General features: G+C 37.3%; 1 pseudogene; it reads left to right on the forward strand.

Annotated features, from left to right (window-relative positions):
- Positions 1 to 6,484, forward strand: part of LOC148009365 (threonine synthase, chloroplastic-like) — a 40,985-nt pseudogene extending 34,501 nt beyond the window's left edge.
- The last annotated feature ends 7,623 nt before the right edge of the window (positions 6,485 to 14,107 follow it).

The raw sequence follows: 14,107 nt of genomic DNA on the forward strand, positions 1-14,107 counted from the left end.
TCAAAGAAGGAGACATGGTCTTCATTCGGGTACGCCCTAAAAAGAGTTCTCTATCCCTAGGAGAATGCAAGAAGCTAAGTCCAAGGTATTGTGGGCCGTATAAAATCCTCAAATCCCTAGGACCCAATGCTTATAGATTGCAACTCCCTGAGAACCTAAAGGTTCACAATGTATTCCATATCAGCCTATTGAAAAAATATGTACCCAATCCTAATCATGTACTCGATGACCAACAAATTGTAATGCCTAGTCAAGGACTCCTTGAACTAAGGCAAGAAAGGATCTTAGATGTTAGGGAAAGACAATTAAGATCTAGAACCTTGAAAGAATGCCTTGTCCAGTGGAAAGATTATCCCGAAGAGGATGCCACCTGGATAAATGAAAGCTCTCTCAACCATCAATATCCCCAGTTTATCGCGAGATGAGGACATCTCGATTTCTCCAAGGGGGAGAGAATGTAATATTTTGCGTTAACAAAATCAATGGGATTTATGGAAAAAAAATTTCCCCCCTTATCCCTCCAGCCGACTGACGAGCAGGAGGGGGAGGGGAATAGAAGGAGCTCCTTGGTGGAGCCTTAGGAGGGAGGGGGACCATGCGTGTTGACACGCCGTGAGGCAAGATCCCCCTCCCTTCCACTATTTAAACGAGGCAGGGGGAGGGGCCGCGGTACAGGGAAAAAGGCAGAGCCGTGAGAGAAGAGGCCGTGAGAGAAGACTCTGAGCCGGGGAAAGAAGACGAGAGGCCGCTGCCATCCGCTGTTGTTCAGCCACCATTTCGCCACGCAACCGCTTTCACCCCCCCCCCACGTGCCTTTGTAAGGCTCCCAGACGGTTTGGAAGCTTCCAAGGGGGCTCTTTTAGCCCTTGTTCCCTTCCCCCCCCCGGGTTTTTAAATCCCCCTTAAGGCCTTGTTTCCCCCCCCCTCTCGGGTTTTTAATTCCCCCCTAAGGCCTTGTTTCTCCATCCCCCTCCCGGTATAATCCCCCCCCTAAGCATTGCTTTTCCCCCTCTGGATTTTTATCCCCCCAAAGCCCTTATTACCCCCCCCCCCCCCCCCGGGTTTAAATTTCCCCCCCCTAAGACCCCTTGTTTCCCCTCCCGGTTTTAATTTTCCCCCCTAAGCCCTTGCCCTTTTCCCCTCCTCATAGCTCTTTAGACTATTCAAGTCACACCCATAGGCCTACTTTGTCCTTAGGCGACCTTGCAGACTTCCATTCTCTTGCATTAATTCCTTCACTCACTTTTTAGATCTTCTTGTGCAAGTGCTCTCTTAATTGAGCTTTGTGTTCTTAGTTTTATCAAACAAGCCGGTGTCCACACACTCCCATATCCTAAAAATCCAATTTTTCATCATGGCCTCGTATGGTATTCCATAAGGGAGAAATAGCCGTGAGATAAAAGATAGGGAGGGAAGTAGAGGGAGTGAAGGAGGAAGAGTGGGGAAAAGGTAAAAGAAAAGGAAGGAGAAGATGGTGGAATTCCAAGAAGAAAAAGGAAAAGGCTATCTCACATTCGAACTACGATGCCGCCGAAGAAAGTCCAAGGTGTAGCTGCGGGAGGGTCATCTCCCGGTATCCATGTGGATATCTCATCTCAAAGCCAGATTTTTCTTCTTGGTGTTAATTCGGTTTTAAGTCGATCATGCAAAGAAAAATTGTTAAGGATAGAATATATTTGTTCGAGTTATTTTTATCGAAGGAGTTAGCTTATGAATGACAATGTATACAAATTAGCTTTCTTCAAATTGCATCAAGCATTATAAAATTATAAGCAAGATTAACCATTTACTATAGTAATATATTCCTAAAGTGTAGAAATTATATCTTGCACCATTAGTCTTATTCCTTTCGCAATGATTCATAGTAAATAGCTAAATTCAAGAAAGGTTTCTTTCGATGCTCAAATTACTAGGGAGTTATCTTTGCTAGTTGCACATCTTAGCAAGGAAATTGTTGTTATTTGGCATGAGTTCATCTTTAAAGAAAATGGAAGTTAAAAGTTAGGAGTTAACAAGTATAAAAATTAGATATATGAACTCATTTGGAAAGAAAATGTAAAAGGGGACTGCTGGATGACACTCTATTAACACTTTTCCCTTACTATTTGAGGACTTGGGACTAATAAAGTATGTATACACCAATTTCACAGCTAAGCCTTTTTGTCCCAAGGAGTATTGTCGCTCTTTGTATCACCTTGGCATTTTGCTATATGCCAAATTAAACTGTATTGATTGGGAAAGTTAATTGTCACAAGGATAGTAAAACCGTGACAAGACGATTAAGATTACCTTCCAAAAGATAACCGAACCAATCTAAACATAGAAACATTCATACCCTAAACATTTGACTACTTTCCTTACCGTAGGGACAATAAATTCATAAAGATAAGAAACTAGGGTTTGTCCCTAAGCTTCTTAAATGAAGAAACCCTAGGCTTGACATACGTCAGCTTAAAGAATCTAAACAGATTATTCCATCACAGGACTTGCGCAACATGTATGAAATCATTTTGTGATTGATTCACAAGGAGAAAAGGGAAAAAACCCTCATCAAGGATGGCAGATCCTTACGCAAGTTATCTTGCAAAAAGACGTATTTTTGGATATCCTTCTAATTAAGGAAAGTTGTAAACTAGAAACTAGCATATCTAAGGTGCCTTAGGGTTAACCAAGTTGGGTATGCCCTACACCGGAATGTAAGAGATATTGCCAAGTTACAAGACACCTTGGGAACGAGTGCTGATACACTCAAAAAGGAAAAAACACTTCCTTAGTAGTTTGCCATACAACTGGGTTGATTAATGGAAATGTTTGTGCTTGCTAGAGATTTTAGGGCTCTATTTGAATTATGAATTACAAATTAAATAAGTACCTATACTTCAGGTTAAAGGCCTAAAGGGAGAGGCAGCTTCAGTTACCCCCGACTGCCTGCCTGACCCTAACCAAGGGGGTTGTTGACCGCGCCGGGAACGTGGACCGAACCCGCCGTGAGAGGTCTTTCCGTTAATCTCTACTTCGAGTAGGAGGACGCTTGGGTGCCATGGGGGGCTCTGGCCGTAAATCCCTCGCCTTCGGGTCCTGCACAAGAGGCTAACGTGACTCCGGATTGGATCTCGAGGCCCGCATACTAGTTGACGGGCGGAAGCTTGGAATAGTGATCTCTGGAGATTACTGGTTAGCCTTCGGGCAGATTATGGACAAGCCTATGGGCCGAACTTCTTGTATTTCAAAGATAAAATGATAAGATGTTAAAAGAACTTGCTTGATGTTGTTTTTATATGTCACGTGATAAGATTACGTGAAGGAACCAGTGCTTAAGAAGATTAATAAAAGAAGCTGATTGTTATATGTCAAATTAATGTGTTAGATAATTACATAACTAAAACAAACCGAGGAAAGGGTGCAGGATGGGCCATGGGTCCGTCCTACAGTTGGGTGGTCCCGGTTAGCTGGAAACTTTTCTCAAAAATCTCGAAGAATAACGGAATGATCATCATCATAAAAAAGAATAACGAGAACGATGACCTAGAGTTACGTCTTACCCGATTTACGTTGTTTTAGGGGAACGGAATGGGACTATGCCTTATGGCAGAGAGGTTGAGCTTTGCATCCCTCTCGTTTCCCATTCTCCTTGAACCAAGTGCAGCATGAATCCGCTTCGGACCTGGCGTTTCTGCGTAAAGTAGTTCGCTCGGGTCTGACACTAGTTGCTGTTAGCTAATGACCCATTAGGAAAACCCTATTTCCGGTCGATCCTAAGTGGGAGCGGCCAGGATACTTCCACTACGTGGTAGACGCAAGAAGAACTAGATCGCAAAACCCGTAACATTCCATGGGAGTGCCGGGGGCGGAGCTTTCTAGACATTCTTTCGGATGGACTGCTAAGACGTGTCCTGGATGATACTAGGGGACATGTTACAAGTGCGTGCGAAAAACTTCCGCCTCCAAAATAGGCACCGAAATGGCCTCGAATCAAAAAAAGAGGGCAACCCTCTTGCTACACTGCGAAGGGTCTCTCAATCAGAGACAATGCACTCTTGCACTTTCCGGCTGTGCTACCTGCAGAGACTTGCTCCCAAACTCAAAAAATGAAAGTAACACTGGTCCTCTTACTAGAACACCACGAACTTGGTTTGCTTTCTTGAGCTCCTTACCACAAACCAGGCTCTGATACCATGTCAAGATTGTGGGAGAGAAGGAAGGAGTCTCACTTGTAGCTTTCTCACTTACACAATGGGGGAATACACACAAAGGTGGAGGCTGAAAACAGTTTTCCTCTTCTTAGTTGTGTAAGCCAAAAAGAACTCTAGTACAAAGAAATAGAAGAACCCTATATATGGGTCTCACACCAAACTCAACTAACTAAGGTGGCATACTAACTGAGCCACAAACTAGAGTAGATAAGGATAGCTGTCATCTAGCTATTATTCATGGGCGGTGTACCAACAGCATCTACAGCTAACAAGTCGGTGACATAAATGTACAACGGTCACCCTGGCATATCATGAGTAGAGCTGGATATCTCAACACTCGAGAGCTGTGAAACTTGCAAAGCAAAACAAATAGCTATAAATGCAACAAGTTTTTAGTGTAAAGGCTTCTTTTATCACAATAATGAGTTAGTGGGATGGTCTATTTTTTCCCCATTCTGATGGGTGCATTCGATGGTTGATACACTCTTGAAATAATTTCATGCATTAGAGCCACTAAAATAAAATTTTCCCTTGCTCATGTTTCAATGCATGTGTAGGATGTACTTGCATTTAGCATAGCTTTGGAAGTGCTCAGAAGAATTTCCAATGCAAGTTTGTAGCTACTAGAAACTCCATTCAAAAGGTCGTTCACTTGCTTTACTAGGGTGTGCAATGGTAAATCACAACTAAAGTATTATGCTTTTGTTCCCATGAGACTTTTTTGCCATTCAAAGCTAAACTAGTAAGAAGAGTAAGCGAATAGTATTTTTTGACAATTTTTTTTTGCTAGTAAGAAGAGTTAGCGAATAGTATTTTTGGACAATTTTTTTTAGCTAAACTAGTAAAAAGAGGTGGATTATTAACACATCACTATTCGTGAGATCCGCTTACCCATGGAGGCTCACCTCTTCCACTTCGGCCTCTAGGAAAAAGAAGGCAACTGACAACATCTTTGACAATGCATGCCCCCATGGTTTGTTTGAGCCGCCTACTACCTTCTCTGCCAAGTAAGTTCATTTCATCCCATATGACCCTCTTGACGAAGGGTATTTGTTGGACAAGGTCATTTACAAAATCAAGGATGGTTTGGTACTTGATGTTGAGCATGATATGGAGGCCCTAAGGAATATGATGTGAAGTATTTGAACTTTGTTTGATTTCTATGTTAGTAAAACTACTTGGCCATTTTGGATCAAGTGCTTAGAGTAAGGAAAATTGTGTACTTCCTGAGATGGACAGATGATATTGTAAATGCTTTTCAAGGGAATTTGAATTTGTTCCATGCATAACAATTGGTCAATGAGATGTTGAATTTGAATGACTTGTGGGTGAAGTAGTGTGGTATTAGTCACACGGGGAGCTTTAAGGATCTTGGCATGATTGTCTTGTTGAGTCAAGAGAAGAGGTTAAGGAAAATGAATAATCTTCTCATTGATGTCAACTATGCATCAACTATTGATATATCAGTAACACTTTCAACTTATTTTGATGCACTTGGCATTCCTCTTATTGTGTTTTTGCCAGCAAACAAAATCTGAATTGCCCACTTGGTGCAACAAATTGCCAATGGGGTAGTCTTATTGAGCCTGGACACAAATTTTGATAGGTGCATGCATCTAATTTGAGAAGTGATAGAATCAATGCCCATATACTTGGCTAATTCTTTATAAAGCCTTCACTTGGAAGGCCAGAAAACTATAGCCATAGAGATTTTAAGTGGGACATTCCTCATTGGGTTATTATACATCGAAGCAATCATGGGAACATCTATGCATTTTGTTAGGGGTTTGTTATGTGCAAAGAACTTGGCTTGACTAATCGATTTTCCAAGCTAGTTGGTGCACAATCCGCAACAACAAATGCCAATCCAGTGCGTCTATATTATAAGACCAGGTGGAATAATTATACACCTGTGAAGGCCAACCCCTTTTTTGCATCTGCTATTCAAACTAGTGATTTAGTATCCATTGATCATGCAGTTTCTACCCTTTGAAATTTTGAGGAGATTGTAAGAGGTTATAAAAGAAGAAATAATGGATGCTGGTTCTTTGGCTAATACGATAGAAGTGTTTACTTTCCCAGAAACTTGCATGGCAGTATCTGCCTTGATGAAGTTGCGAGAGAAGAATGTAATTGGGCCCAACCAATCATACTATTGTTATGAGTGCAGTTAATGGCCTGATGTTCATTCATTCCAAATTGCTTACCAATTGAAGGAGATACCAGAGTTGCAATCAAAGTATGCTACCCTCCCAATTGAAATAAAGATTAGTTTAGGGTCTCTCTCATAGGCACATTTTTTAGAAGGAAACTAACCTAGAGTGTCAATATCTTTGAGGTTATTTGCACATTTCATGTTGACAAGTGGAATGTGCAACCACTATTTCTATGGTAAATCACATCTCTCATTTTGATAAGATCATGGTGTCTCGGATTTATCTTTATCATGCAAAAGAAAAACTAATGGGTTGGAATTTAGAATATCTCTGATGTTGTGTAACAAGGACAGGCTGATCATGGGATTTTGCATATCTCTGACATTGTGTAATAAGGACAAGCTCATCATTATGATACCCATAAGTTTGTTCTTATGTCTCCTATTATAAGCTTTGTACTTCTTTACTATCTTTTACCACTTCTTGACCTTTTGAGTTAGACCATGATTGTATCTCTGATGTTTTCAGCTTTATAGGTTTGAGTGCTAAGTCAGCTACTACTATGGAGCTTATAGGATACCTATGAAATGGGTGCTAATGGAATATGGCATAGGCACATTTTGGAGTAACAAACTGACCCAAAGTGCTAGTGTTTCTGAGGTCACATGCACATTTCATTTTGACAGGTGCAATGTGCAACCTCAGTGTTTTTGTGGTAAATTTCATCTTCCATATTTTGACAAATGGCACATTTTTCTTTGGAGTTATCTTTATGCTACACAAGAATTAAGCTTTATGGAATGGAATTTTGTGGATCTCTGATCTTATGTACTAGTAATAGTGAAAGTAGTAGGCACTTTTATTTTCGAATAAAACACTAGACATCATCTCCTATTGCCATGCCTTGTGAGGGATGTGTGAATTGTTGTAAGGTCAACCTGATCATTAAGGTACCCACAATTTTTTTCATATGTCTCTTGTAATAGGTTTTGACCACAATGAAGATTATTGTGATGATGAAGGCCTTGATTGGTGCCCTTTGTTGGTGGTCATTGAATGCAATGGAGAGTGTCAAAACTATTACTCACATTTGAAGCTTACTTAAATATTCATGATATGTATGGAAAATGCCATGGTAGATGTTCTTTGCAATATGTCCTCAATTTGTATGCTTTTATTCAGATGTAACTTATTAATGTTATGCCAGGTGAAGTAGAGAAAATCTCTTTGAAGAAGCCTAAATCTCAAGTACTCATAATGAAGGTTTTGTGGAGAATCTCCAAGATACAATTGGTTCTAATTAATACATGGAAAAGATTCAGGAAGCTACCAAATAGTTTGTGACTTTATTGAGACTTTTTTTTTACTTGCTAAATTATCCTTGTAATCTTTATCCTTGTAGCATTGGTGTTTTTATTTTCTTCTAAAGTGGTATAACTCAAACATGAAGACTGAATAAACACGAAGATTAACAATTTGAAAAGGTTCATTGTCTTGTGTGTACGATACATACCTTATTACATCTATGCCTCCATATTTCATGTGTATTTTTAGAGTGATGTGTAGTGTGTTTCACAAGACTGTGTGTAAACATAAGGAGCATTTTCAACTAGTAGCTTTCATTTTATGCATGTGTGCAAACATGCATTAGTCTATTCATTCTATATCCTTGTGCTCACGTTGATGGATTATGCATAAGGTTTTATAACTATTATAAATTTTTGCCAAGATGTCACTAGATTCAAGGCATGGATAAGCTTTAAAACTGGATGAAGGTGTTTTAGGAAAAATTGAAAATGTAAGCCTACATCTCTTTCAGAAAACTTCAACTTCATATCCTCCTAGTTGAGAGGACAAGAACTTAATACATCATGTGTGATGCATGCTAGTATATATACTTATTTATCTCAGATATTTTTCACGTTCCTCATATCTTGTTGTCAACTTAACTTTGTGGGGAAGATACTAGTGTGAAGACCGACAAAATCATAGGAAGAATTGATTGTTATTCCAAACAAAAAATGGGAGACATCTATAAAGCCTTGAGAGCTTCTACATGAGACATGATGGTTGGATTGTTGATTAAAAAGATGGAATGCTACATGGAGAAGGAGATTTTGCAGCCTAGATTCCACACTAAACCTGCTCATAAAAAAATTCATGGAGCATTGTATGGACTATGGAAAATGGTGACCTATCTCACCATAATTTCTTAAGTAGTGGATTAGATTTGTAAATATGTAGATCGAAGTTGATTCTTAAAAGTTTTTGCAGTCAAATTCCTCGAGTAAGTTACTCATGAATATATGTGTGCATCACGTGGGTTTAAAATAAGGTAGTTTTAAAATACCATTTTTATTTTTTATTTACATACATAGGGATATAATATAAAGGGGTTATTTACATATTGAATAGAAAATGGTTATGTTTCATTCAAGAAAAATTCATAGATAAGGATATTTATAAATAGGCCGTGAACGCACGTGATGTAGAGAATATACATATAGTAACTTCCCTGAGGACTATTTGCAGGATTGTTTGCAGCAGTCAAATGTCAAATGTCTTTATGTAGGTGGCTGTTCAGTGCTGGCTATTGCCAATAATCACAAACTTGGCTGTGAAGTTTTAATACTAGCTGTATATCAGCTATACAAAAAGAAGCATCTCCATGTTCAACATCCTAGGCTTGCAAGTTACGATAGGACAAAAAGTAACATTGATCCCCATAAGCAAAAGGAGTTGGAACAATTATCTTTTCCGTCAACCACGTGATGAGTTGACATGTATATGGATTTTCTTTAATATTTTAATTTTGTAAGGCTAGAAGTCCTAAACATGTCATCGATAGATTTAGGTCCTTGGAGCTGCTTTTGTGGAGCTTGTAGCTTGATGGATACCCTATACAATAACAACATTGATTTTAGCATCACATGCATCTTACATTTCTAGAGCACGAGATCATTGCTATAATTTCCCTTTCTTTTCATGTTTTATGGAACCAAAGGCTCTTGCCATACTAAACAAAGGCAGCCTCACATGCGAGCGAGCTTGTGAGTGGGCTTACTAAACCGCTATGCATTGGAAAGGTTATTTGTGAGCTAACAATAATCATCATCATCACTACTATTATCAAACTATTGTGCCCTCTCCTCATGCTATTTTTCAAGGAGGAATATGTGAGCAGACCATTGTTTGGAGCCCATTTTCAATTTTGTTGATGGCATTGGGCTATAGCTTACCTGTAGCTTAATCTTTGACTAGTTGTGACATGTGGGATTGATCTTCACAATCTTGCAAGCTTTGCTACTTCAAGTGGAGACCCTTGGGGCTTGAAATAGATGCAGATTATGGCTTCTTATTTAGAAAGATGGACACAAAGGGAGAGAAATCAAGAGTTGCAATATCTGGCTATGGCTACTTTCTTGGGTGAAATAATAGTAGAAGAAGAGACTATTGAAGTAGGTCAATATAGAACCTTAAAAGCTAAAAGTAAGAGTAGATATGAGAAGAGAATACAGACTTTTTGCTTGTGTCAAGCTGCAAGTAGGATGAACATTGCTGGGGTGAGCTAAAGAAATGCTTTGTACCTACACATGATTTCCACCAAGAAAGGCACACAACTCCAGTGTTTTTTGTGGTTGTATGTTCACCAAGAAAGATTTGTGAAGAAATAGTGAGAATGAGTTGTACAAGTTGAAGAAATTTAAAGTGCATTGAGTGAGATGGTCTTCAAAGAAGAAGCTGCTTTCTTTCCTTGATGACATGGTTTTCACAGAAACTGCTACATTTATGGGAGCAAATGTGATGCAAGTGCTACTTGATTGCTAATGGAAGTGGTACTGGAATATTCCAAAACCTAAATCTATGCATATGCTCAAGTAAAAACTTGCCTTCAATCCCATAGTTTCCACTACTTTAGGGACTCTTATTTCAAAGTAGCTATTGAGGGAAAAAATTCCTATGTGGATTAGTGGTTCGAGTTTTCTTACATGACCTTCCTGTGTGTTGATGGTTGTCTCCTCTGGAATTGTCTCCTATGGATTGATATTGCTAGAGCATGTGAACTTGGTTGTTGAGAGAGTGCTACTTCTTACTGTGTGCCTTGCATATAGTGTGATACTACAATATTGTCCTACTTGGTTGAGTCTCTTTTTAGGTATTTCTATACATTTGATGCACCTTGTTGTTTGTCTTCTTTGTAGCCAAAGTAGACAGCAATGTGATTTTTTTTTAGCCTTCTTTGCAGCCCATTTTCTAGCAACATGTTGTATTTGTTTTGGTTGCTATAGGTTTTTCAATATATCTATGTGAGTTGGCTACTATTGTTGAGTCTGGTTTTTGTTAATAGTGTCCCCATTCTGAGTTTGGCTTGCTTATTTGTTCTTGGTGAGCAAGTTCTATTTTTATTTCTTTCTTCACTTTCAATGTGGCAAGTTTTGGTTGTGGGTTGCTCAAGTTTTTTGCATTTTGTGATTGATTTAGCTAAGGTTCCCATTGTGCTGATACATCTCTATGTATTGCAGAGGGACATACATGCCATAACCATTGATAGCTACATGGAACTACTTGACAATGACGAGCAAGCTGTCCTTTTCCAGCAATTCCCAAGCAACCCATTATGATTGGCATCGACACAAGTGATAGAGATTTTCAATTCTATGTCCAAGTAATTTACAATGCGATGTCTCTGTTTATCATTTCATTAGCCATTAGGAATCAACAAGAGTAAGGATATAGTACCACCATATTATGGCATCATATAAATTACTTAAATATTTTTTTTAAAAAAATTATCTACATTAGAAAATTTTCTCCACATAGAAAAAAAGCTTATATAGAAAATATTACATATCTAGGATTTTTATCTTAACATAGGAATAAAAACCTATATAGTGAAAATTTACCTATCTAAACTATTAGATGTACATTATGGCCTATTTGAAATTAACTAAACAATCTATGTATATCCTAGTTTTAAATTTATTGTATAATTTCTACTTATAAATTCATAGAAGTAGGAATGTGCAAACTAGGAAAAATGTAACATTTCCAATTAGAGAGAAACTAGAGTAACATAAAAAAATTATTATGTAGAAAAACTATCAAATGTAGGGAATTTCCCTATGTGGGGAAACATAGGAGAATTCCCTATGTATGAAAATTTTTGCACATAGGAAATTCTTCCTACATATGAAAGAAGAATAGGGTTTTCCATGTCATTTCTCTGGTCAAAAATAAATGTAGGTAGGAAAAGTAAATATTAGAAAAAATGGAACATTTCGCTATGTCGAAAATTTTCCCTATATAGAGAAGTTTTCTTTGAAAGGAAATTTCCCTTTCTAGGTAGGAAACTTCCTATGTGATTTCCTAGTTTCTCTAATTAGGAAATATTCCATTTTCCCTAAATACTTTCCCTACTTATGTGTGTTTTTATCTATAGATTTGATAGGGGATTCCCTAGTTTTTCCTATGTAGGAAATGATTAAAACTTCCTTATGCTTGAGCCTCAAGTATCACCTTCGATCCCAAGATACCCTCTGGGCCTGTTGTAATGTTGATTGGGGAGGTGATATTTTCACTCATAGATTGACTACCGATGGCTACCTGCTTCTCATGGGTGGTTCTTCTATCTGGAGTGCCAACAAGTAAACTTATATCACATTATGATCTAGGAATCAGACTTCTACTACAAAGTTGCTTAATTTATCATTTATTTTGATAATCAATCTTATATCACACTCATCACTTTAGGTGATGTCAATTGTGACAAACTCAAACACATTAGTTTATGTTTCCATTTCGTAAAATATTTATATCAGGAGAGCTATCTTCAGATTGAGCATGTGCCTAGTTCTTACTAGATAGACATTTTCACAAAACTTGTCACTCATGAAAAATTTCGTCTCACCTCTAATGCTCCTGATTTCTATTGACATCATTTTTTGTACTTGCAACCCATTCCTTTCTATAAGGGGATAAAAAGTAGTAACTCCTTTTCTTGAAATCATTTTTAATTTGCCTTTTCTCAATTTAAGAAGGTATATTGGAAGAATATTCAAATATCTTTTAGTGTAAGCCTTCAAAAGTGGCATCTTTCACTAATCATCCACCTTTCACATTGACCTCTTTAAGAGGCATCCTTATATACAAGCATTGCTTGTACAACAATGAACACAATCAAGTCTTTTACTTTCTTTCACTCTTGCATTCTTATCTCTATTTTCTTAGGGTTGGTTCTAGAGTGTGAAGTAGCTCAGAGGGTTTATCTATAAGTATTCATCTATATAACATGCATTCAAAGGATATTAAGAAATACCCTTTCTTTATATGCTATATGACCCTAAAATGATCCCTTTTACTTTACTAAACTTACATATTTTTTTCAAATTTTAATTAAAAAATCTTATTTGTAAATATGATCTTATAAATTTTACAAAATATAATACCATTTTTTTTGAACTTATGTGGTATCTTACATCATCTATAAGGTGGACTCCTTGGGGGAGCAGCAAAGATAAAGATGCATTAGTGCATTTATTCCATACAATTATAATTGCCTTTATTGTTTGAATGTGTCTATCCTTTCTGTATGGTGAAAGTGTGCTTGCTAACATAAAGACTTGATATGTACCACATTGGCTAGTGACACCTAGTCTAGTAGCAATGGCAATGACAATACTAATAGTAGCAAAGCAGAAGGAGAAATCATAGTAGCAGTAGTATGAGGAGGAGAAGCATCAATTATCACATCAATTTAAGAAGGTATGTTGGAAGAATATTCAAATATCTTTAAATGTAAGCCTTCAAAAGTCAACAAAGATTACCCATTCCACATCTTCTCATTTCTGATCATCTTATCATATGGCATCTACCAAGTGGATACTTTTTTCCACTAATCACCCACCTTTCACATTGACCTCTTTATGAGGCATCCTTATATATAAGCATTGCTTGTACAACAATGAACACAATCAAGTCTTTTGCTTTCTTTCACTCTTGCATTCTTATCTCCATTTTATTAGAGTTGGTTCTAGAGTGTGAAGTAGCTCAGGGGGTTTATCTATAAGTATTCATCTATATAACATGCATTCAAAGGATATTAAGAAATACCATTTCTTTATATGCTATAAGACCCTAAAATAAGCCCTTTTTCTTTACTAAACTTACACATATTTTTCAAATTTTAATTGAAAAACCCTATTTGTAAATATAATCCTGTAAATTTTATGAAATATAATACCCTTTCTTTTGAACTTACGTGGTATCTTACATAATCTATAAGGTTGACTTCCAAGGAAGCATCAAAGATAAAGATACATTAGTGCATTTATTCCATACAATTATAATTGCCTTTATTGTTTGAATGTGTCTATCATTTCTATATGGTGAAAGTGTGCTCGCTAACATAAAGACTTGATATGTACCACATTGGCTAGTGACATCTAATCTAGAAGCAATGGCAATAACAATACTAATAGTAGCAAAGTAGAAGGAGAAATCATAGTAGTAGTATTATGAGGAGGAGGAGGAGCATCAATTATCACAGCACTATAGGTAGCAAAAAACAACAATAGTAGTTATTGCAATGTTCATGGAAACTATATTTTCTATATCACATGCAAAATTTTAAACTTCATAAATTGAATGTCAATTTTTAAGTAAAATTCATAGTGCTTCGTTTGCATAAAAGGAAGTTTGAAAATTCAATAAGGTAGTAATAATAGCAATTATTGCAATATTCATGGTAACTATATTGCG

Source organism: Lygodium microphyllum, unplaced genomic scaffold (genome assembly GCF_053477565.2).
Source record: "Lygodium microphyllum isolate KBCC unplaced genomic scaffold, Lygodium_microphyllum_v1.1.10 scaffold_31, whole genome shotgun sequence".
Taxonomy (NCBI): domain Eukaryota; kingdom Viridiplantae; phylum Streptophyta; class Polypodiopsida; order Schizaeales; family Lygodiaceae; genus Lygodium; species Lygodium microphyllum.